Source organism: Monodelphis domestica, chromosome 4, assembly GCF_027887165.1.
Source record: "Monodelphis domestica isolate mMonDom1 chromosome 4, mMonDom1.pri, whole genome shotgun sequence".
In the NCBI taxonomy this organism is placed as follows: Eukaryota; Metazoa; Chordata; class Mammalia; order Didelphimorphia; family Didelphidae; genus Monodelphis; species Monodelphis domestica.
In genome coordinates, this window is record NC_077230.1 from 370308052 (window position 1) to 370330338 (window position 22287).

The following is a 22287-nucleotide window of genomic DNA, read 5'->3' on the forward strand; positions in this document are numbered from 1 at the left end:
CTCTTCAGTGGATTAGTCATCCAATTTTCCCTCATCCCCTCCAGCATTTATCACTTTCCTTTTCTGTCATATTACTCAGTCTAATAGGTATGAAGTAGTATCTCAGTCTTGTTGGGTTTTTTCATTTGTGCAAAAGTCTTTTATTTTTACATACATAAAATTATCTGTTTTACTTCCCATCATCCCTTTTATCTCTTATTTTTAAAATTAATTAATTTATTTATGTAGAATATTTTTCCATGGTAACATGATTCCGGTTCTTTTCTCCCCTCCTTCCACTCTCCTCCTGTAGCCAACAAGCAATTCCACTGGGTTTTACATGTATCATTGTTCAAAACCTATTTCCACATTATTAATATTTCTAATACAGTGATCATTTCAGAGTTGTTTTAATTTGCTTCTTTAATCAAGAGGAGCATTTTTTCATATGTCTATGAAAGAAAGAAAGAAAGAAAGAAAGAAAGAAAGAAAGAAAGAAAGAAAGAAAGAAAGAAAGAAAGAGAAAGGAAGGAAGGAAGGAAGGAAGGAAGGAAGGAAGGAAGGAAGGAAGGAAGGAAGGAAGGAAGGAAGGAAGGAAGGAAGGAAGGAAGGAAGGAAGGAAGGAAGGAAGGAAGGAAGGAAGGAAGGAAGGAAGGAAGGAAGGAAGGAAGGAAGGAAGAAGAAAAAGTTAGACCCTTACCAAAGATATTTGCCATAAAAAAATTTCCTGACTTTCTGCTTTCCTTCTAATTTTGGCTGCATTTGTTTTGTTTGTATCAAACCTTTAAAATTTAATATAATCAAAATTATCCATTTTACATTTTGTAGTGCTCTCTATCTCTTGTTTGGTCCCAAATTCTTCCCTTATCCATAGAACTGAATAGTTAAACTATTCCACACTCCCCTAATTTGCTTACAGCATTACCCTTTATGTTTAGATCAAGTACCCATGTTCATCTTACCTTGGTACAGATGAAGAAACTGAGGGGCAGAAAGGTAGCATACCACTAAACAGAACAAAAATATTTACAGCAGCTCTTGGTGGTGTCAAAGAATTGGAAATTGAAGGGATGTCTATTAACTGAGGAATGTTAGAACAAGTTGTGATATATGATTTAATGGAATACTACTGGGCTATGAAAAATAATGAACGAGATGATCCCCCCAATCCCGGAAAGATTCATATTAACTGATGCAGAGTGAAGTGAGCAGAACCAGAACACTCTACACAGCAACATCAATCTTATGTGATGATCAACTGTGAATCAGCAACTCAAGTATCTGAGACAACTCCAAGGGACTCATGATGAAAAATTATATTCACTGGGGCAGCTAGGTAGGACAGTGGCTAGAGTACCAGGCCTGGAAATGGAAGGACTTGGGTTCATATCTGGCCTAAGACATTTCCCAGCTATGTGACTCTGGGCAAGTCACTTAACCCCAATTGCCTAACCTTTACCACTCTTCTGACTTAGAATCAATACATATTTGGTATTGATTCTGAAAAAAGTGTTTTAAAAAAATGTTATCCATTGCCATAAAAGGAACCAATGGAGTCCAAATGAAGATCAAAGTATACCATTTCCCCCCTTCATTTCCTTTATGAGTATTTTCTTGAATGTGATATGTGTCTTCTTTGACAACATGCTGGATATGGAAATATGCATCACATGAAGCACATGTATAATCTACATCCTATGGCTTGCCATCTCAGAGAGGCAAAATTAGAGGGAGGGAAGGAAAGAATTTGGAGAGCAAAATGTCAGAAAACAAATGTTAAAGTTGTTTTCTGCACGCAATTGGAAAAAAATATATAATCAAGCTTTAGGGGGGGAAGTATGCTACACAGATAGTGTCATATGTGAGACTTTAAACCCCTGACTGGACATTCTATACTCTTTTGACTATCACAAGAATGAACAAATTCAATTACAGTAACCAATGGAGCATCTCTACGAACTTCAAAGGATCTGCTCACTTTTTCCTATTTGGAGCAGGAAGGGGGCAGGAAGAATTAGACTTGATGGAATTCAACTGAACAAACACCAATTAAGTGTTTGTTTTATGTTGAGTCCTGTGGTAGAGACACAGAGTTTATAGAAGACATTGGGCTTTTGGGACAGCTAGTTGGCTCAGTGAATTGAGAGTCATGCTTAGAGACAGGAGGTCCTGGGTTCAAATATGGCCTCAGACACTTCTGTGTAATTAGAATTTGCTCCCTAAGATTCTCTTACCCAGCATCCCATCGATGTGCTCATGCTGAATGTGCCCACATAGGGAGGACATATTTTCATATAGCTCTGCCCTTCTTTCTCTTATTCCCAGAACTTGGTTGTAGAGGCTGAGAGGAGAGCTTGGCAGGAAAGTTTACTCACGTGGTCATATTTAAGTTTTGTACTTCTATTTTTTATTTCTTCTACTTCAAGTGATTACTAATAAATCTTATAAAATATAATGCTTGGAGTTATTGATATTAATTTAAATTTAACACTTCCTAGTTGTGTGACCCTTAACCCCCATTGCCTAGCCCTTAGTGCTCTTCTGCCTTGGAACCAATACACAATATTGATTCTAATGTGGAAGGTAAAGGTTTAAAAAAAAAAAGATGTAGGCTTTCCCATATGGAAACTCTCCACAGGCTAGTGAATGAATATGTATACGGTTAATGGTAACATACAACAATTCAATAAGCATTTATTAAGCATAGTTTTCTTCCATTCATTCATTTCTCAAATATTTAGTGAGCACCTGAAATAATGGAATTTTTTGATCATGGAATCTGAGAGCTGGATAGTGTTCATCAGAAGATTGAGGGTTCGAATCCCTTCGTGGTCGCCACAATGTAAACAGGGTATCACTTTAAAAGACTGATATATATTAATTTAAGGTCGCCAAGGAATCAGCTATGTAATTCCTAAATGAAAAACTCAAGTCAGCCGTCAGCCTTTTTTGGAGTTTAATTACAATAGGAGTAAGAAAGGAATTAGAGATAGAGAGAGAGAGAGAAAGGGGAGAGAAGGGAATAGGGCTTAAATACCCCTTCTGTTTAGGCTGGGCCAAAAGGCCCAAGCCCTTAGATAGCTGGAGCAAAGAAAAGAGACCAGTCCCTATTACTCACATGTCCAAAATGGAGAAACAGTCTCAGGGGCCCCCACCTTCAGCTTCCTTCAGAGCAAGCCCTCTCAGAGCCCAGGAACCACACTGACCAAACCTCAACCACCTCCTCCAGTCTCCAGACCCTCCTATCTTTAAGGAAACCATCCAAGTTGCCTCCCCTCAGTCCTCACATCTACCAATCACTCTTCATCAATTTCCCTGTCAATGGAGGCTCTCGCTTAACCCAGGACCACCCAGAGGTTTCTGGCTTTTGCACATGTCTGTTGAAGGTCATATTTCTCAAATGATTAAATCTTTACTCCTTTGCTACAGCCCTTTCTAAATCCTGTTAACTTGAGTAGGGTAGAGATTGGAATAATTAAATTTTGATCTAGGCTGCAGCCCTTACTCAATCCTATTAGGACTGAATAGGGTGGAGTATCTCCATTGTATCAATTCTAAAATCAATCAAGACTCAAAGAAATTCCTGTTCTATGCTTAAGCATAGGTCAAAGTCCTTTCCATTGTTCAGCAAAGGGTTTTTGTCCTAAAGTAATCTTAAGAAGGGAAGAGAAAGAACCTCCCATGCCAATGGGGTTCCCATTCCAATAGACTATCAGTAAGAAATTTTTCAAGTATGAAATATCCCAATGGTGAAATTTCCAACATTTATAAGTCTAAGGAAATTTGAGGTTTACAATAGGATGTCAAAAGTCATCTCAACCAGCTTGGGCCTGACCAGGTACACCACAACAAAGTCATCATCCAGCCTTCAGATGACTCCCTCCAGTGACACAGAGCTCATCACACCACAAGAGGCAGCCCCTTCCCTTTTTCACTTGCTCTTGTAAGAAGTGTTTCTTTACATCAAATTTCTTGGCAGCTTTCTCCTTCTCTATCCCCCTACTCCTCCCTCTGGGGCCAAACAAGAGTGGTCTGATGCCTCTTCACCAAGAGAGCCCCTTAGATTCTCAAAGATGTTCCCACACCATAATGTTCTCTCCTCTAGGATAACCAACTCGAAGTTCTTCAAGCAGTACCACATGGCCTGTTTTCAGTCTTCTCATCTCATTCACATTTGCCTACTTGTCTAATCTCCATCTAGTCTCCTCCTTATTCCATTCTAACACTTGCCCAAACAATTATTCTGCTGTGGAATTTGCTGTGCAATTTGTTCCAACAGCCATGGCAGCTGAAACAGGCACTGTGGAGCACTTAGAGCTTGGTCAGACACAGAAGTCAAGGTCATTGATCCCATCCGTGGCCATCACCAGGCAACCCGACTTTTGTCTTGCCCTGGCATTTCAATGTTTCTGGAAGACAGAGTAAGGCTGATGACTGTGGACAACTCTGCCTCACTTAAATCCCATTCCTGCAGAAGTTGAGAGGCATCATCCCATCATTCCATTGGTCCTTTCTAGAAAAAAAAAAGGAGGAATAACAATTAGCACCAATGACAAAGCTCAATGCTTGATATCGGAGATATAAGGATTCACACTCTGCCTTTGAGAAGCTTACAAAGTAATGGTAGGGATAGGGAGGGAGAGGACAGGTGCTCTATAGCTGAAAAAAAAGGAAGAAGTAGAAAAATCTAAGTGATTAGTAATACAGGCAAAGTGCTAGGAGAAATTAGGGGTGTGGTGTGAGAAGGATCACTTTCACCTAAAGGCAGTCAAGGTAGGCTTCATAGAGACAATTTGGAACTATGCCCAAAGGGTGATAAAAGACTGCCTGCCCTTTCATCCAGCCATAGCATTGCTGGGTTTGTACCCCAAAGAGACAATAAGTAAAAAGACTTGTACAAGAATATTCATAGCTGCACTCTTTGTGGTGGCCAAAAATTGGAAAATGAGGGGATGCCCTTCAATTGGAGAATGGCTGAACAAATTGTGGTATATGTTGGTGATGGAATACTATTGTGCTCAAAGGAATAATAAAGTGGAGGAATTCCATGTGAACTGGAACAACCTCCAGGAATTGATGCAGAGTGAAAGGAGTAGAACCAGGAGAACATTGTTCACAGAGACTGATACACTGTGGCACAATCAAATGTAATGGACTTCTCTACTGGCAGCAATGCAATGATCCAAGACATTTCTGAGGGACTTATGAGAAAGAACTCTATCCACATCCAGAGGAAGAACTGTGGGAGTAGAAACACAGAAGAAAAACAACTGCTTGATCACGTGGGTCAATGGGGATATGATTGGGGATATAGACTCTAAATGATCACCCTGGTACAAATATCAATAATATGGAAATAGGTCTTGATCAATGACACATGTAAAACACAGTGGAATTGTGTGTTGGCTACAGGGGCGGGAAGGGGGGAGGAGGGAATGGAAAGAACATGAATCATGGAACCATGGAAAATTTTTCTAATTAATCATTTATGTAAAATTTTAAAAAATGAAAAAATGAAAAAAAGTAGCCTCATGGAGTATGACCTGGGACTTGGAGGGAAGGACTATCTTCCTCTTTCCTCCTCTTTCATCCATCCCCCTTCTCTTTCCCTTTCCATCATCACATCTCTCTTTTTCCACTTAGATATATATGAGTTATTATTATGATAAATTTGGTTATTGAATTGTTGAGGGAAAAGAAATGATAGCTGGGATGGGAGCAGATGGAATAGCAAGTATATCAATCTTACTGCTCCCATTCCACATACTGTGTGAAGCAATCTTGGACAGGAAGAAGGACCATGACTTCTTCCTGGCTTGATGAGGAGAAGCTACAAGAGAACTCTAACACTCCCTTATAGCATGGTCTTATCTGATGTGCTGGGAGCTGGGACTCCTGGGTTTTATTTGGGTGGGGTGGCTCTGGCCAAGGTTCCCCTTTTCCCATTGGATGCAAGCATACCAGGCCCTGCTGCCCCATGAGGCTTTGGGCATGCCACTTATCCTCAGTGGTTGGTTTCTTTGCCTTTCCAAACCAAGCTTTGGGCTAAACATCTGCCTTCCCTTCCAGCTTGAATGTTTTCTTATTCTATGCTCTAAAATAAGTCAGCCCAGAAAGGAGTCAAATCATTTCTTGGGTCACATTGCCCCCTAGGGGATAAAGCTCCACACTAACCCTGCAGCCTGACTAGGAAAGCTAGTTAATGGTTGGCGCTTACAACCAGAGTATTACCTAGTTGCTCCCTAATTAAAAACAACTTGATTTTTATTTTCAATTTTTAAATTTATTTTTTGCCAATTACATGTAATAACAAATTTCCACATAAGTTTTCCGAAGTTCTATGATCCAGATTTTTCCCTTCCCTCCTTCCCTGCCCCCCTACCACCTGAAGCTGGCAAGCAATTTGATCTGGGTTATGTGTATATTATCACTCAAAGCACATTTCCATATTACAACTTCATTTTTAAAAAAATTCAATGTGAGTCGTTAGCCAGGTGGCTAGAGACGGGAAGTCCTAGGTTCAAATCTGGCCTCAGACCCTTCCTAGTTGAGTGACCCTGGGCAAGTCACTTAACCCCCACTGTCTATCCCTGACCGCTCTTCTGTCTTAGAACCAATACACAATACCGATTCTAAGATGGAAGGTAAGGGTTCCTTTTTTTTTTAATTTAATGTGAATGTTATCCAGTTTTTAGTTCCAAATTCAGGGACCAACAGTTGGAAGACTTATAGGGAGGGGATCTATTGAACAGGAGAGTTTGCCCAGCATTCATTTAGTCCATGAGATCTTGCCCCTGACCTTGACTTTGAACAGCCTGTTGGGGAAGACTCCCAGAGAACTTTGGGAATGATGGATAACCCCTTCTAGTTAGCAAGTAGGTCCTTTTCCCTCTATCTTTCAAATAACCTCCCTTTAGGGATGGGACCAAAAGGCTAATTGCCCTATATTTTTTTTTTTAAGAAAAAGTGAGTACAAAGACAAATCTTTAGGGGGAATCCAGGTGGCTCAGTGGATTGAGAGCCAGGGAGGTCCTGGTTTCAAATCTGGCCTCAGACACTTCCCAGCTATGTGACCCTGGGCAAGTCACTTGACCCCCGTTGCCTAGCCCTTACCACTCTTCTGCCTTAAAACCAATATACAGTATAGATTCTACAATGGAAGGTAAGGGTTTAAAAAAAAAAAAAAGACAAATCTTTAGCTACTTCCTTGACTAATATTAGGGACAAAGCCTTACATTTGGGGGCATTTCATACCTGTGAAGCCTTTTGCTTTACATACATTATTTATCATTCTTATGTTACTCCCTTGCTGTCATCATCCCACATCCTTTGACTTCTAGAGCCCTGTCCCTCTGACACAAAGAAGAAGGAAGTTGCCAGAATAACTTGAGGATCCCGCTAGCATTGCCTTTGGCACACAGAAGCCTCCTTGCTCTGGGTCCATTCTTGCCTTCAGACTTTTAGGTGACTCTCAGCATGGCCTGATGCTCAAGACTTTCCCTATGGTTACCTGTAACAACACGGACAGATACAAATAGAGATACCTTGGAAAAGCCACCTGATGTGAGAGCTCCCAGGACAGTCTGCCTTTCCACAAAGATGTCTCACCATGCTTGCCTAATTCTTCTCCTGTTAATGCACTCATGTCCATAGCCAGGATCTATGAACCAGTTTGGAGAAGACCAGCCCAGGCTCTCGTGGCCTTTATATGCTGTTGCTCCTATAGACTCACGAGGACATCAAGGCAAGTGCCCTTGGTGGTGGCCACTGCCACTTCTCTGTTCTTGTGGCTCAGCCGTTCTGCTTCTTTTAGTGTGATCATAATAATTCCCACTTTGAAGGATCAATTTCTTCCTCCTGGGAGGAATAAGTGCCTTGGCTTTATACTCAGGGGGACAGGGATCGCTTCCTGCTAGGTTATCGATATTCTCCCTCTGACAAGGGCTTTAAAGAAATCATATTTTGGCAATCACGCAATGGAAAGTGACTGCCAAAATATGATTTCTTTAAAACCCTCATCTCCAGAGAAAGAACTGTTGGAGTCGGATGAATGCAGATCAAAGCACACAATCTTTCACTTCCGTGTATTTTTGGTTGTTTTGGGGGATTTGGGGGTTTTGTCTGAGTGTGCTCTTACAACAATGACCAATATGGAAGTGGGGTTTGTGTGACGATGAAAAGAAAATTTAATTTTTTAAAAATCCTTATCTTTGGTCTTAGTACCAATTCTAATGCAGAAGAGCAGTAAGATCTAGGCAAACGGGGTTAAGTGACTTGCCCAGGGTCACACAGCTGGGAAGTATATGAAACCACATTTGAATCCAGATCCTCCCAACTCCAAGCCTGGCACTCTATCCACTGTGCTACCTAAATGCTGCTGATTGCCAATAACAATATAGTAACAATTGTTGACTGACCTCCTTCCCTCCTTATCATGTCAAGGAAGTAACTAAAGACTTGTACAATGTGTATTTTTACATTATTTTCATGATGATGATGATGATGATGATAGAACTTGCTTTTGGCCCTGCCCTTTGGTAGAAGTTGTTTGGAAGATGGGGAGACGGGACCTAGTTGCTGATTAGAAACATTTGCCTCTCAGTCCCCAAGTTCTCTGGGGGTCTTCCCAATAAATTGTTCACACTCGAGCAGGGCAGGGCCAAGATGGCAGCCTAGTAGTGAAAGCTGGAATGACTGAGAATCCTCTCAAACTCAAAGTCAGAGACAAGACCTCCAGATTTAAGGAATGCTGGGAAATTCTCCTATCCAGCAAGTAGGTCCCCTCCCCTTAAGTATTCCATCTGCTGACCCTTGTTGTAGGAGCTATAAATTGGATTACATTCAGATTGAAAAAAAGTTTTAATTAGGTGGTGGCTAGGTGATACATTGGAGGCAGCTAAGTGGCACAATGGATAAAGCACTGGGCTTGGAGTTAGAAAGACCTGAGCACAAATTTGGTCTCAGACACTTCCTAGCTGTGTGACCCTGGACAAGTCACTTAACCTCTTTATCTTATCTGCTGAAGAAGGGCATGGCAAACCACCCCACTATTTTTGCCAAGGTAACCCAAAATGGGGTCATAAAGAGCCTGAGGCAAGTGAAAAATGACTGATGAGATTTTCCTCATGGTCAGAAGCCATATTCCCTTGATTGCCACAATCATGGCAAAGACAACATTGGACAGCCCATCTGCCCAAGTTCTCTTGACTCAAAGCTCTAGTTGCTATAGTGAGACCCCAAGGCTGTGTTGCCTGAGCCACTGTGGCTTAGAATACTACTATATGGGAATAGCCGGGTGCCTCAGTGACTAGAGTGCCAGGCCTGGAGTCTAGAGGGCCTGGGTTCAAATCTGGCCTCAGACACTTCCTAGCTGGTCCTAGCGTGACCCTGGGCAAGTCACTTAACACCCATTGCCTAGCCCTTACTGCTCTTCTGCCTTGGAACTGGTGCTTATATAAAACAGAAGGGAAGGCTTTAAAAAATAATAAGAAGAAAACTTCTTTATCCCCAGAACTATGCTGGAGCTAAATTCTAATGGGAGAGACAAGTATACAGTTATCCCTTCCCCATCTCGGGGGTTAGGAGCATGGCACCCCCATGATCTAGAAAATCTGCATAAAATTGTCTGGCCCTCCCTTTGTACCAGAGAAGAAATCTGGGGTTTTTTTCTTTTTCTTCTATAGGGTGTTTACAGGACCTTAGTGTAAATTTCGTGTTGAGTTGGCATTTCTGACTTTCTAAACTTTTCTGTGTCATCTGCTGGTCTTCAGGTGTCATCTACGGCTTCCATAAAATGCTCAAAAAGTTCCCATTTAATTTATTTTTTTAAAACCCTTATCTTCCATCTTAGAATCAATACTGTGCATTGGTTCTAAGGCAGAAGAGCTGTAAGGGCTAGGCAATGGGGGTTAAGTGTCTTGCCCAGGGTCACCCAGCTAGGAAGTGTCCAAGTTCAGATTTGAACCCAGCACCTCCCATCTCAAGGCCTGGCTCTCAATCCACTGAGCCACCCAGCTGCCCCCTCCCATTTAATTTCTTATGTCAACGCATAATATATAGAAACTGTGATGGGGAGTTGCCATCTAGAAGGGATTAGTATATGTATTTAAAATATACAATAAAACTAAAAAGCAAATGAATACACTATATTCAAAGTATGTAATGCAAGGTGACTTGGAGGCTGTTTGGTCAATCCCAAAACTACTTGGGTAAGAGTTCAGGGAATCATGGGAGCACACATGACCTGACATAGAGTAAATAAACCAAGACAATAGTAGACACTACAATGCAGCTGAAGCCAGGTGAAATTCGGTAACCTATTGAGGCTAGAAAATGAACCACATCTCCTTCCATTGGGTACAGAGGCGGGGAACTACAGATGCTCCTCCTTAGGTCAAGTCCTCATCACAGTACGCCTAGATCACTACAACATCCTTCTCAAGTCATTTCCCAACATCGGTCAGTCAACAAGCATTTATTAAGCCTTTAACTGTGTGCTGGGCTTAGCCCATGCTATACATTGCCACTGGTCATTTTCCTTGAGCTGACCTTGTGATTTTCCTGCTCTTCCAATTCCAGCAGCTTCCTGTTACCTCTAGAGAATAGAAACAATTTCACTTGTAAAGCCTGGTCCAACCTGGTACCAAGACATCTTTCCAGCCTCCCTGGAGAATACTCCTCCTCCTGCACGCTACTATCCAGCCTTCTTTCTGTGTTCTAAGGACAACCCACCGTATCCATCTCTGGATCCCACACTGGCCATTCTCCGTGCATGGAATTCCCTCCCACATGGAAATTCCAGCTCAGAGGGTTTGAATCCTTTATAGTGTGGCTCAGGCGCCATCTACAGCATGAAGCCTTTCATATTCTCCCAACTGAGCAGAAACACAGAAGAAAAACAACTGCTTGATCACATGGGTCCATGGGGCTATTATTGGGGATGTAGACTCTAAATGATCACCCTGGTACAAATATCAATAATATGGAAATAGGTCTTGATCAATGACACAAGTAAAATCCAGTGGAATTGCTTGTTGGCTCTGAGAGGGGGGAGAGAGGAGGGGAGGGAAAGAACATGAATCATGGAACCATGGGAAAATATTCCAAATTAATGAAATAAAAATTTTCAATTAAAAAAAGGAATTAAAAATAAATAAATAAATAAATAAATGGAAGTCATATTCCCCCAACTGCTGGTGTCCTCCCTCCCACGCTCCCTTGCATTAAATGCTGCTATACACGTGTAGTCATTCACTTGATAGTTTAGTGTATGTGTAATAATAGAAATATATACATAGAGATGGTATATATCCATTGCCTCTTCCATTAGAATGCTAGCTCCTTGTGAATAGAATCTGCTTCCTTCTTTGTACTAGTAGCCCCAGAACCTAGCCCAGTGTAGCCAGAACACGCACAGTAGATGTTTAATAAATGCTTGGAAATTGATACAATGGCAGATGCCATTCCTGTACCAGTTGGTTTGGCTTAATTGTTGCTATATTTCTTTGTTACAAAGATAGGGGTCTTTTGGTGAGGAGAGAATGGGGCAGAGTAGGTAGCTTTATTTTACAAATGAGGAAACTGAGGCAGACTAAGATTAAGTGACTTGCCCAGGGTCACTAATAAGTGTCCGAGGTCAGATTCATACTCCGGTCTTCCTGGTACTGTAACACCAATGCCTCTGACATGCTTTCCACCTTCTAAAACACAGGTCACATCATGGCCCCAAGGTCTCAGCATCAAGCAAGGCTTCTCTTCTGAGTGATCTGGCTGCCCTACCCAACCGGTCCGTTGTGGCCTCTAGTTTCAGGCACAGACTCTTTTTGACCCTTGATCCAGAACCTGGAAAAAACTACAAAAAGAGGTGGCTCGGCCAGCCAGAAGACTGACGGTGCCATTTTATCTGGCAGCAAAATCTCAACACTCTATATCTTTGTAGCTCCTCCTCTAGCACCAAAAGGAGCGCCCTTAATAAAGAAAGATCGTCTAAATCTTACAAGTCACAATATCCCTAAGCCTCAATTTCTTCATCTGTAAAATGGAATTCATATTTGCACTGCTTGACTCATGAAGTTTTGTAAACACAGCCCAATACAGGAAGAGTGAACAAGGTCATACAGCTAGGAAGTATTTGAAGTCAAATTTGAACCCAAGTCTTCCTGACTTCAGCCCTGGCTCTCTATCCACTGAGCTACCTAGTTGTCCCTGTACATTGTGCTTTAAGGTTTACAAGTGGCTTTCTCCAAAACAAAAATAAAAACAAACAAACAAAATACCCTGTGAGGGGTTGGGGAGTATATAGTAGGAAAAGCACTAGATTTAGGAGCAAAAGACTTGGGGTTGATTCCTAGATCTCACCACTGAAAGGAATTTTAAAATCTAAGGTTACAATGTGTATGAACTTGACCAAGTCATTGTCTCTCTGGGAGCCTCAGTTTCCTCATCTATAAAATGACAAGGCTGTAGTAATAGAACCCTAAAAATTCTATTGGCTTTAAACCATATGAACCAAGAGATTATTCCTAAATTTTGCTAATGAAATGAAGGGATTTGCTTGGTCATCTACTATTACTACTATTACAACTATAACTAATAACTAGCATTGATTTAAGTGTGCTTTAACGTTTACAAAGAACTTTATAAATACTATTTTATTTTTTAAAACCCTTACCTTCATCTTACCAAGTATCAATTCTAAGGCAGAAGAGTGGTAAGGGTCAGGCAATGGGAGTTAAGTGATTTACCCAGAGTCACACAGTAAGGAAGTATCTGAGGCTAGATTTAAACCCAGGACTTCCTGACTCCAGGCCTGATGCTCTATCTCCACTGTGCTACTTAGCTATCTCTTGTCTTATTTTATCCTCACAATAACAATCCTGGTCCTATTACTATTCCCATTTATAGATGAGGAAATTGAGGCAGACCAAGACTAAGAGAATTGCCCAGGATCACCCAGGAAGGAGATGAGGCTGTATTTGAACTCCATGATCATAGCGGTACCAGATCTTAAACTGTACTATAAAGTAGTATTAAAACAATCTGGTACTGGCTAAGAAATAAAAGGGTGGATCAATGGAAAAGACTAGGGGTAAATGACATCAGCTATCTAGTGATCGATAAACCCAAAGATCCCAGCTTTTGGGACAAGAATTCACTATCTGACAAAAACAGTCTGGGAGAGAGATTAGGTATACATCAATGTCTCACGCCCTATACCAAGATAAGGTCAAAATGGGTAAATGACTTAAACATAAAGAGTGATATTATAAGTAAATTAGGGAAACATATAATAGTTTACCTGTCAGATCTACGGAGAAGGGAAGAATTTAAGACCAAGCAAGAGATAGAGAAATATTACAAGATGTAAAATAATTAATTTTGATTATATTAAATTAAAATGTTTTGTACAAACAAAACCAATGCAAGCAAAATTAGAAGGGAAGCAAAGTGGGGAAAAAATTTATAACTAATTTATCTGATAAAGGTCTCATTTCTCAAATATATAAAGAACTAAGACAAATTTATAAGAAACCGAGATATTCCCCAATTGATAAATGGTCAAAGGATATGAATAGGCAGTTTTCAAATGAAGAAGTCAAAGTTATTAATCATATGTAAAAATGTTCTAAATCCCTCAATTAGAGAAATGCAAATCCCAACAACTCTAAGGTACCACCTCACACCTAACAGATTGGCCAATATGACAGTAAAGGAAAATAATAAATGTTGGAGGGGATGTGGCAAAATTGGGGGCATTGTTACATTGCTGGCAGTTATGAACTGATCCAACCATTCTGGAAGGCAATTTGGAACTATATCCAAAGGACTTTAAAAGAATGCCTGCCCTTTGATTCAGCCATACCACTACTAGGTCTGTATCCCAAAGAGATTTTTCAAAATGAGAAAGGACCTGTTTGTTCAAAAATATTTATAGCTGTGCTTTTTCTGATGGCAAAAAAAAAATGGAAAATGGGGGGGTCCCTCGATTGGGGAATGACTGAACAAATTGTGGTATATGATGGTGATGGAATACTATTATACTATAAGGAATGATGAATTGATGGATTTCTATAAGAACTGGAAAGACCTCCATGAACTGATGCAGAGTGAAATAAGCAGAAGCAGAACATTATACACAGTAACTGAAACATTGTGGGAAGATCAAATGTGATAAACTTTGCTACTAACAACAATACAATGATCCACAACAATTCTGAGGGACTTATGAGAAAGATTGAACTCCATCTTTAGTATTCTACCCACTGTGCCACCTAGTTGCCACATAAGTGTAGCACCAGGATTTAAACCTGCTCTCTCCTAATTATGTCTGTCCCTCTTTCCACTATACTCAGTACTCATATGTATGAATGTATAGATGGACTGATCAAAGAGTTAATGAGGGGCAGCTAGGTAATACAGTGGATAGAGCACCAGACCTGGAGTTAGGAGGCCCTGGGTTCAAATATGACCTCAGATACTTCCTAGCTATGTGATCTTGGATGTCATTTAGCCCTCATTGCCTAGCCTTTACCATTTTTCTGCCTTGGAACCAATACACAGTATTGATTTCAAGATGAAAAGTAAGGGTTTTAGGTGGGGGGGGGGGGGAAGGGGAGAGTTACCTAGTGGACTTATTTAATGTCCCTGGCGCTCAGCTTCCTGAGAAGTACTGCTATTTACATAGTACCTCCCATTTTGCACCACATTTCTAATCAGATCCCATCTGAATCTCAGGACAACTCTGTGAGGGAGGTACTAAGGGTTCGTTTTACAATTGAGAAAACTGAGGCTCAAAAAAGGTGTTACTACGGTTTGATCACACAGAGGTAGGATTCAAAACCAGATTTTCCTAAATCTATCCAACAGTCCATTCATTAAGTCATGGTGCCTCCTTATAAAAAGTGAAGGAATCGGATGAGATGATCTCAAAGTCCCTGACAGCTCTAAATTCTAAGATCCCATGAATCTAAGATTCCGTCCTGGCTAAGCCAGGTGCCCTAAGTAGCAACAAAGAGACTAGAACTGTAGTTCTCTGACCAGTAAAGAAATAGCTGATGGAGAGTCTACCTGCCAGGCCTTGCGAGCATTGGCTGCTTTCTGATATCTCTAACTCTGACTTGGAGCCTGCTCCATCCCTCAAACGGAATGAGCACAGGCTATGGAGTCAGAGGACATGGGTTCTAATGTCAGCTCTGCCATTTGCTTCCTATATGACCTGGAACAAGCCACAACTCCCACATTGTCCCTTTTTCTCACCCTTTAATGTGAGGGGGTTGGACTAGATGGTCTAAGGTTTCTTTCAGCTCAACATGTATCATCCTATGGTCCTTGCTCTCTCCAGGAGGATGTGCCTCTGACAGGCACAGCTTGGGTCCAGAGAAACCAGTCACCATGGAAACAGAACCCAAGCTTCCAGGCAAGTCCCTCTATGACGTGCTCGAGGAGGGAAGCCCTAGACTGAGGGTATAAACTGGGAGAAGGGTGGAGTTCATCTAGTTTCATTGTTTAATAACAATGAGGGCTCCATATATACAGCATGTGATTTGATCAGAGATTGGGAGGTGAGGATCTCCCTCCAGAATGGCTCCCTAAGGATGGAGATAACCAAATCCATGGTAAGGACAGTTTTCTTTCATTCAACAAATGTTGGCTGAGCTCCAGGCCTGTCCTATGGTGTCCTGTGTTGGGTGCAGGAGTGCATCCAGGGATGAGCAAGACTCATATCCTGATGTCCAGGAGCTTGTCCTACCCTAGTCAGGGAGGGAGAGGGGAATGGGGGCAATAAAGCATGGTCCCCAAAAGGGCCACTTGACCTTGCTCAGCTTTGATTTCCTCATCTATAAAATGATAATAAAAAGGTGGAATTTCTAAAGTACTTTATTCACTGTAAGCATAGTAGCATTTTTTTTTATTCCTTATCTTCTGTCTTGAAATCAATACTTAGTAGACTGAAGAATGATAAAGGCCAGGCATTGGGGGTTAAGTGACTTGCCCAGGGTCACACTGCTAGGAAGTATCTCAGTCCAAATTTGAACCCAGGACCTCCCATTACCGGGTCTGACTCTCTATCTACTGAGCCTCTTAACTGTCCCTCTAAAGCATTTTAAAGGTTTGTAGACTGCTTTACAATGTCATCTCACACAAGGAGACTTATCTCATATATATAGTAGCTATATGACCATAGGCAAGTCATTTGACCTTTCTCGTCTATAAAATCATAGCAAAAAGTTGGCATTTCTAAAGCACTTTAAAGGTTTGCAGACTGTTTTCCAGTCATCTTCCTTGAGTCTCACAACAACTAAAGGAGATAGACATGATTATTATGCCCATTTTACAGCTGGAAAAATTGAGGGTCAGGGAAGTGACTTGGCCAGGATTACTCCATAACTAAGTTTTAGAGACAGGATTTGAATTTAGCTCTTCCTGATCCCCAATCCAACTCTATCCACTCTCATACCTCTCATAGCAAGCACCTACTTCTGTGGGTTATAGGATAAAATGAATGAATGAATGAATGAATGAATGAATGAACGAAAGTATTTTGCAAGCCTTGAAGTGCTCTGTGGATATGAATTGTTGTTGCTACAAGCTAAGCCATACAGAAAGGCAATTCAGGCATGATCTTTTTGGCCAGAAAAAGAGCCATCACCTGATTTTCTTAGAGAATCACTAAGTCAAGTCATCAAGCATTTATTAAGTTCCTGCTATGTGCCAGGCACTGTACTAAGTGCTGGGGAAACAGAAAAGGAAAAGCCAGTTGCTGCTCTCAAGGAACTCCCAGTCAAATTGGGGAGACAATATGCAGACAGCCAAGTACAAACAAGGCATAGACAAAGGGTAATCAATAGAGGGAAGGTATTACAATTAAGAGGGATGGAGAAGGCTTCTTGAAGCAGGTGGGATGTTATCTAAGACAGAGAGGAAGCCAGGGAAGCACATTCTTGGAAGAAAAGACCAGTTAGGAAATATTCAGAAAGTCAGGAAGAGGGGTGAGCAGCAGGAGAGTGGCATCCATGGTCACTTTTTCTTAAAATCCTGCCTTGGAATTTATACTAAGTATCAGTTCTAAGGCAGAAGAGCAGTAAGGGCTAGACAATGAGGGTTAAGTGACTTGCCCAGGGTCACACAGCTAGGAAGTGTCTGAGGTCAGATTTGAACCCAGAATCTTCCATCTCCAGACCTGACTCTCAATCCACTGAGCTACCCAGCTGCCCCCTCCCTCTAAAACTTTTAAAGACTAGTTCAAATCTCCTTACCCACAACCCCACTTGCCATTTTTTTCTGAATCTTCCTCCTTAAAAATCAATTCTATGTATTGGTTCCAAGGCAGAAGAGTAGTAAGGGCTAGGCAATGGGGGTTAAATGACTTGCCCAGGGTCACACAGCTGGGAAGTATCTGAGGCCAGATTTGAACCTAGGACTTCCCATCTCTAGGTCTGACTCTCAATCCACTGGGCCACCCAACTGCCCCCTTAGATTCTTATTTTTTTTAAATGACAGAAAAAAGCTGGAGGTGATTAGTGGTGAAATGAGGAAGAGCAAAGTCTGAAATAAGAGATGGAAGCACACGGAATCTAGAGAATACACAGGTAAACATGATCATTCTGGAAGCAGAGGAGGGAGTATTACTGTGAAAGAGGTAGCATTTCAAGAGTGCTTTGAGTGTGGCTTATAAATGATTGCATTTTACCCTTATGACAACCCTGGGAGGAAGATGCTGTTATTGTCCCTGTGTTACAGATGAGGCAATTAAGAAAGATGGAGGTTAAGTGACTTGTCCAATGTCACACAAGCTAGGATGTGTCCATGGCAGTATTCAAACCCAAGCCTTGCTGACTCTGAGTCCAGCATTAAGCACACTATACTACCTACTTGCCTCTCTTAAAAAAAAAAAAAACCCTCTAACTTTCTGCCTTAGAATTGAAACTAAGTATTCTTCTAAGTCAGAAGAGTGCTAGGGATAGGCAACTGAGGTTAAGTGACTTGCCCATGGCCCCACAACTATTAAGTGTCAGACCAGATTTGAACTCATGCCGATGAGCCTATCTGACTCCAAGACCAGAGTTCTTTCTATCACAGTGCCACCTAGGTGCCCAGCTGACTAGCTGTCCCTAGGGAAATATTGAAATGCCAAGTTGAAGAGTTTGTACTTAATCCTAGAAGCAGTAAAAAAAAAAATCCCCAATGGCCCTACAACACATGGTCAAGATTATTATCCCTGAGAAGGATCATTTTGGCTGCTGTGTAAAGAGAGAGAGACTATAATCTGGGAACACAATCATCAAGTTGTCACAATAGTCCCAGTGAGAGGTGATAAGGTCCTACACTCCCTGGGCTGTGTCCTTGGAAAGGAAGAAGAAAGATATCAAAGATGTGATTGGTGGGAACATCAAGACTTGGCAACTGACAATGTAAGAAGAGAAGGAAAGGGAAGTATGGAGGATGACTTTGAATTTGTAGACCTGAGTGATTCTGGAAAGATGGTGATGCCCTCAATCAAAAAGGAAATTTGGGGGGCAGCTGAGTAGCTCAGTGGATTGAGAGCCAGGCCTAGATACGGGAGATCCTAGGTTCAAATCTGGCCTCAGACACTTCCCAGCTGAGTGACCCTGGGCAAGTCACTTAACCCCCATTGCCTAGCCCTTACTACTCTTTTGCCTTGGAACCAGTGCATAGAATTGATTCTAAGATAGAAGGTAAGGGCTTTAAAAAAAAAAAAGAAAATTTGGGAAGAGGAATGGGTTGAGGAGAAAGATAATGTTTTATTTTGGTCACCCTGAGTTAATAATTAGGACATTTAAATGAAGAGGTCCTACAAGTACTTGGTAATGCAGAATAGGATAGAGCTTAGGAAAGCTGTGAGGACTGAATCTAGGAGTCTTCTTCCCAAATAGGGAAGGGAATAAACATTTAAATAGCATCTGCTTATGTGCCAGGCACTGTGCTAAGTGCTTTATAAATATCACCTTATTCTACATGAACATTGAAACTTGGGATCTGGTGAAATTAATAAGAATGTGTAGAGAAAGGAGAAAAGGAGACCGGAATAGGAGAACCAGGAGAGAAAAGAATCAAGAACATCTAGGGAGGAGATTGGGAGGGGGAATAGACAAGAGAACAAGCATTTATTAAGTGTCTGCTATATGTCAGGCAGGCGGGTAGGTGGTATAGTGGAGAGAATGCCAGGTGTAGAGCCAGAAATATTCCTCTTCTTGAGTTCCAATCCAGCCACAGACACGTAACTTTGCTGTGTGATCCTGGACAAGTCACTTAACTATGTTTGCCTCATTTTCCTCATCTGCAAAAAGCTGGAGAAGGAAATGACAAACCATCTAGTTCCCTCCCCCTCCCCCCAATCATGGTGTCTCTTAACTCTTGTTAAGCAGAATCATGGGGAACTGGCTAATTTATGAACCAGAACCCAATTTTTTTCATTTACAGAGTCCAGGAAACTGCACAGACAACCAAATAAAAATGAAAATATTTACTTGGAGAATAGAATAGGAAGGGTGGGTGATGTGGTGGGATATGACACGCAAAAGAAGCCCTGCCCTTACTCGATGACCTTGATTAAATCATTTGCCCTCTCTAGTTCTCTACCGACCTTCAAGATTCTTCTCAGATTTGGCACATTATGAATCACCCATTGACTTGGTACAAAAGCAGAGAACAAAAAGTACCTTCCTGTTGGGTCCCTGCCCTGTCCTAAGATGCCTAGATCATAGCTACTAGACAGCAGAGTACTCCCGAGCAGCTCACTTCCTTCAGCTTGACTCTGGGGGCAACAACAAGTTCAAGGCATTTGCCTCTCTAGGAAGATCCTACTGAATCACAGCAATTGAGGACACAGTGATTGGTTTATTGAAAATGAATCTGGAAACAAAGTCATGTGCATTTAAAATTGGGGGGGGGGGGGAGACTGTGGGCTGTTGCTTTGGGCTCTGTCTATATTCTGCCTGTTTGCTAACAGGAAAAGCCCTGCTTCCGGATTAGATTGCACAAGTTTTCAAAACATTCACTACTCTTGGGTTATTTTGGGAGACCCGATGGGGCTAAGAATAGGATCCTGGGACTTGGGGTCACCAGGCTTCACTCTGAATATCCCAAAGTTGCCAATAACTACCTGGTTGTCCTTGGGTCAGTCACTTTTTTTCCTTCCAGGCCTCAGGTTCCATATTAGACTGAACGGTATCTAGGGTCCCTTACCACTCTCCTATCCTATGCATCTAGCCTTTGATTACAATTCCTTTTGCCCCTAGCATACAGCTTCACCTATAGCAGTTATTGGCGAACCTTTAGAGGACTAATGTGCCCAAACGGCAACCCTCACACCATATGTGAGCCTCCCCACCTTACCCTAGACAGGGGAGGGAGGAAGAATTCCTATTAGTGTGCTGGGCAGAGAGGCAGGTCATAGGCTTGTGGAGATGAGGTGGGAGAGCTGCCCCCTTCAGCAGGCATGCCCTAGGTTTGCCGACACAGACTTAGAGTATGCCCATTACTGTTTATTGGACTTACACCTCTAGGAATCCTTCTAGCTTTAATAATAATAATAATATCTCACTTTTCTAGAAACATTCTAAAGTTTCCAAAGCATTTTACTTGCTACATTAACTCAATACAAAAGCAGAATGTTTTGGGGGCCATCTTATAAAGTATTGAAAACAATAGCTAAGCATAAAGGGTACTAGTTTGCTCCTCTCCACCTTGTACCTGGGAGTTAGCAGAATTGGCAGAACTCAGCTGGTAGGTCCCAAGGGAACGAATCTAGGGAGGCTGCTGCCAGTCCTAAGGTAAGGAACCCTGCTCTTTGTCCCATCCAAAATTCATGGACCTCTGAAAACTGAAAAACATTTTTGGGGATCTGTAGTCCCTAGCTTAAGAACCCCTGAACTAAATGCTCCCCAAAGCACTTTGAAACTTCACCAGGGATTCTATGATATATGACAATGATGCTAGTGACCCTTAGTATATGAAACCAGCCAGAGACCTTATCTGGTCAGCCTCAGACAGAACCAGTCTATTTTGGTATGAGAACAGCAAGGTGGCTCAGTGAGTGGATAGAGTGCTGGGTTTAGAGTCAGGAAGACCCAAGTTCAAATCTAGCCTCAGATACCTACTAACTGTGCAACCCTGAACAAATCACTTAGTCCTGTTTGCCTCGGTTTCCTCATCTTCAAAATGAGCTGGAGAAGGAAATAAAGCACTCCAGTATCTGTGCCAAGAAATTCTCAAATGGGGTCATGAAGCATCAAACATGCCTGAATAACAACAAACAAGCTCATGTTTGTGTGGGGTCTCTGTCACAGCTTTGGAAGCTTTTGAAACAGAACTGACAAAGGGAATGTGAGCCCTTGGAACATTAAATATTCATGACTGCAGGTGAAACACTCTGAGGGCATGATGTCAGTTAACAGGTGACTTCTACGGCAGGAGTCAAGGAATGGGATTGTTCCAGAGGGAACTCTCTTACAAGTGAGGCAACCTGGCAGCGAGACCCTGCCTGCTGAAGCAACACTCCCATCTCACAGGTAAGCCGAGCAGACCTGAGAGAGTGCCAGGCTTGAGGTGGCACTTCTGATTTGGCTTGCCCAGGAAATGGTTCTCCGTCTGGCCAGCTGGTTCAAACCACCATCAGCCCCATGCCTGGTAACAAGGCAAACTGTGTTTAGAGTTTACAGATGATTCCCTTGGTCTGCCAGAAGTTACACAGAGGGCTAGCCTAGACTTTGGTGATCTGTGAAAGCTCGGGGCATCTAAATATGATAATGGGTGTGGTCTTCTAGGATTTAGAGATGGGAAGAACCTGGAATATTTTTCCTAAACTCTTTATTGATATTTTTTGCTTTTATATCACCCTAATTTTCCAAGATATCCCTCTTTCTCCGCTCCTTTCAGGGATGGGAAAGAGACAGTCAGAGACAGAGACCGGGAACAGGGGTGAGGTGGTGAAGGTGGGTGGAGGGGCAGGAGAGAGAGAGAAGAAAGGAAGGGAAAAAGAAAGAAGGAAAGGAAGGAATGAAGAAAGAAGAAAGAAAGAAAGAAAGAAAGAAAGAAAGAAAAGGAAAGAAAGAAAGACAGAAATGAAAAGAAAGAAAGAAAGAAAGAGAAAGAAAGAAAGAAAGAAGAAAAGAAAGAAAGAAAGAAAGAGGAAAGAAAGAAAGAAAGAAAGAGAAAGAAAGAAAGAAGAAAGGAAGGAAAGGAAGGAAGAAGGAAAGGAAGGAAGAAGGAAGGAAGGAAGGAAGGAAGGAAGGAAGGAAGGAAGGAAGGAAGGAAGGACGGAAGGGAAGGAAAGGAAGGAAGGGAAGG

The 22287-nt window shown here is 41.8% G+C and overlaps 1 protein-coding gene and 1 long non-coding RNA gene across 7 annotated transcripts in view; one reads left to right on the plus strand and one right to left on the minus strand.

Annotated features, from left to right (window-relative positions):
* Positions 1–2918: 2918 nt before the first annotated feature.
* Positions 2919–15344, minus strand: LOC103096674 (uncharacterized). Its single transcript, XR_008918128.1, has 3 exons — positions 15235–15344; positions 7538–7836; positions 2919–4492 (listed from the first exon to the last, which is right to left on the minus strand). It is a non-coding gene; the product is annotated as an uncharacterized LOC103096674 (long non-coding RNA).
* Positions 15345–15424: 80 nt separating this feature from the next.
* CTPS1 (CTP synthase 1) overlaps positions 15425–22287 on the plus strand; it is a 94114-nt gene continuing 87251 nt past the window's right edge. For 2 of the 6 annotated variants that reach the window (XM_016422533.2, XM_016422536.2), the window contains exons 1-3: positions 15425–15593; positions 17479–17567; positions 21389–21509. The gene's annotated coding sequence lies outside the window, so the exon portion shown is untranslated. The remainder of the gene's footprint in view (positions 15594–17478; positions 17568–21388; positions 21510–22287) is intronic. The other 4 variants (XM_016422535.2, XM_056825226.1, XM_056825227.1 and 1 more) reach the window with 3 other exon arrangements.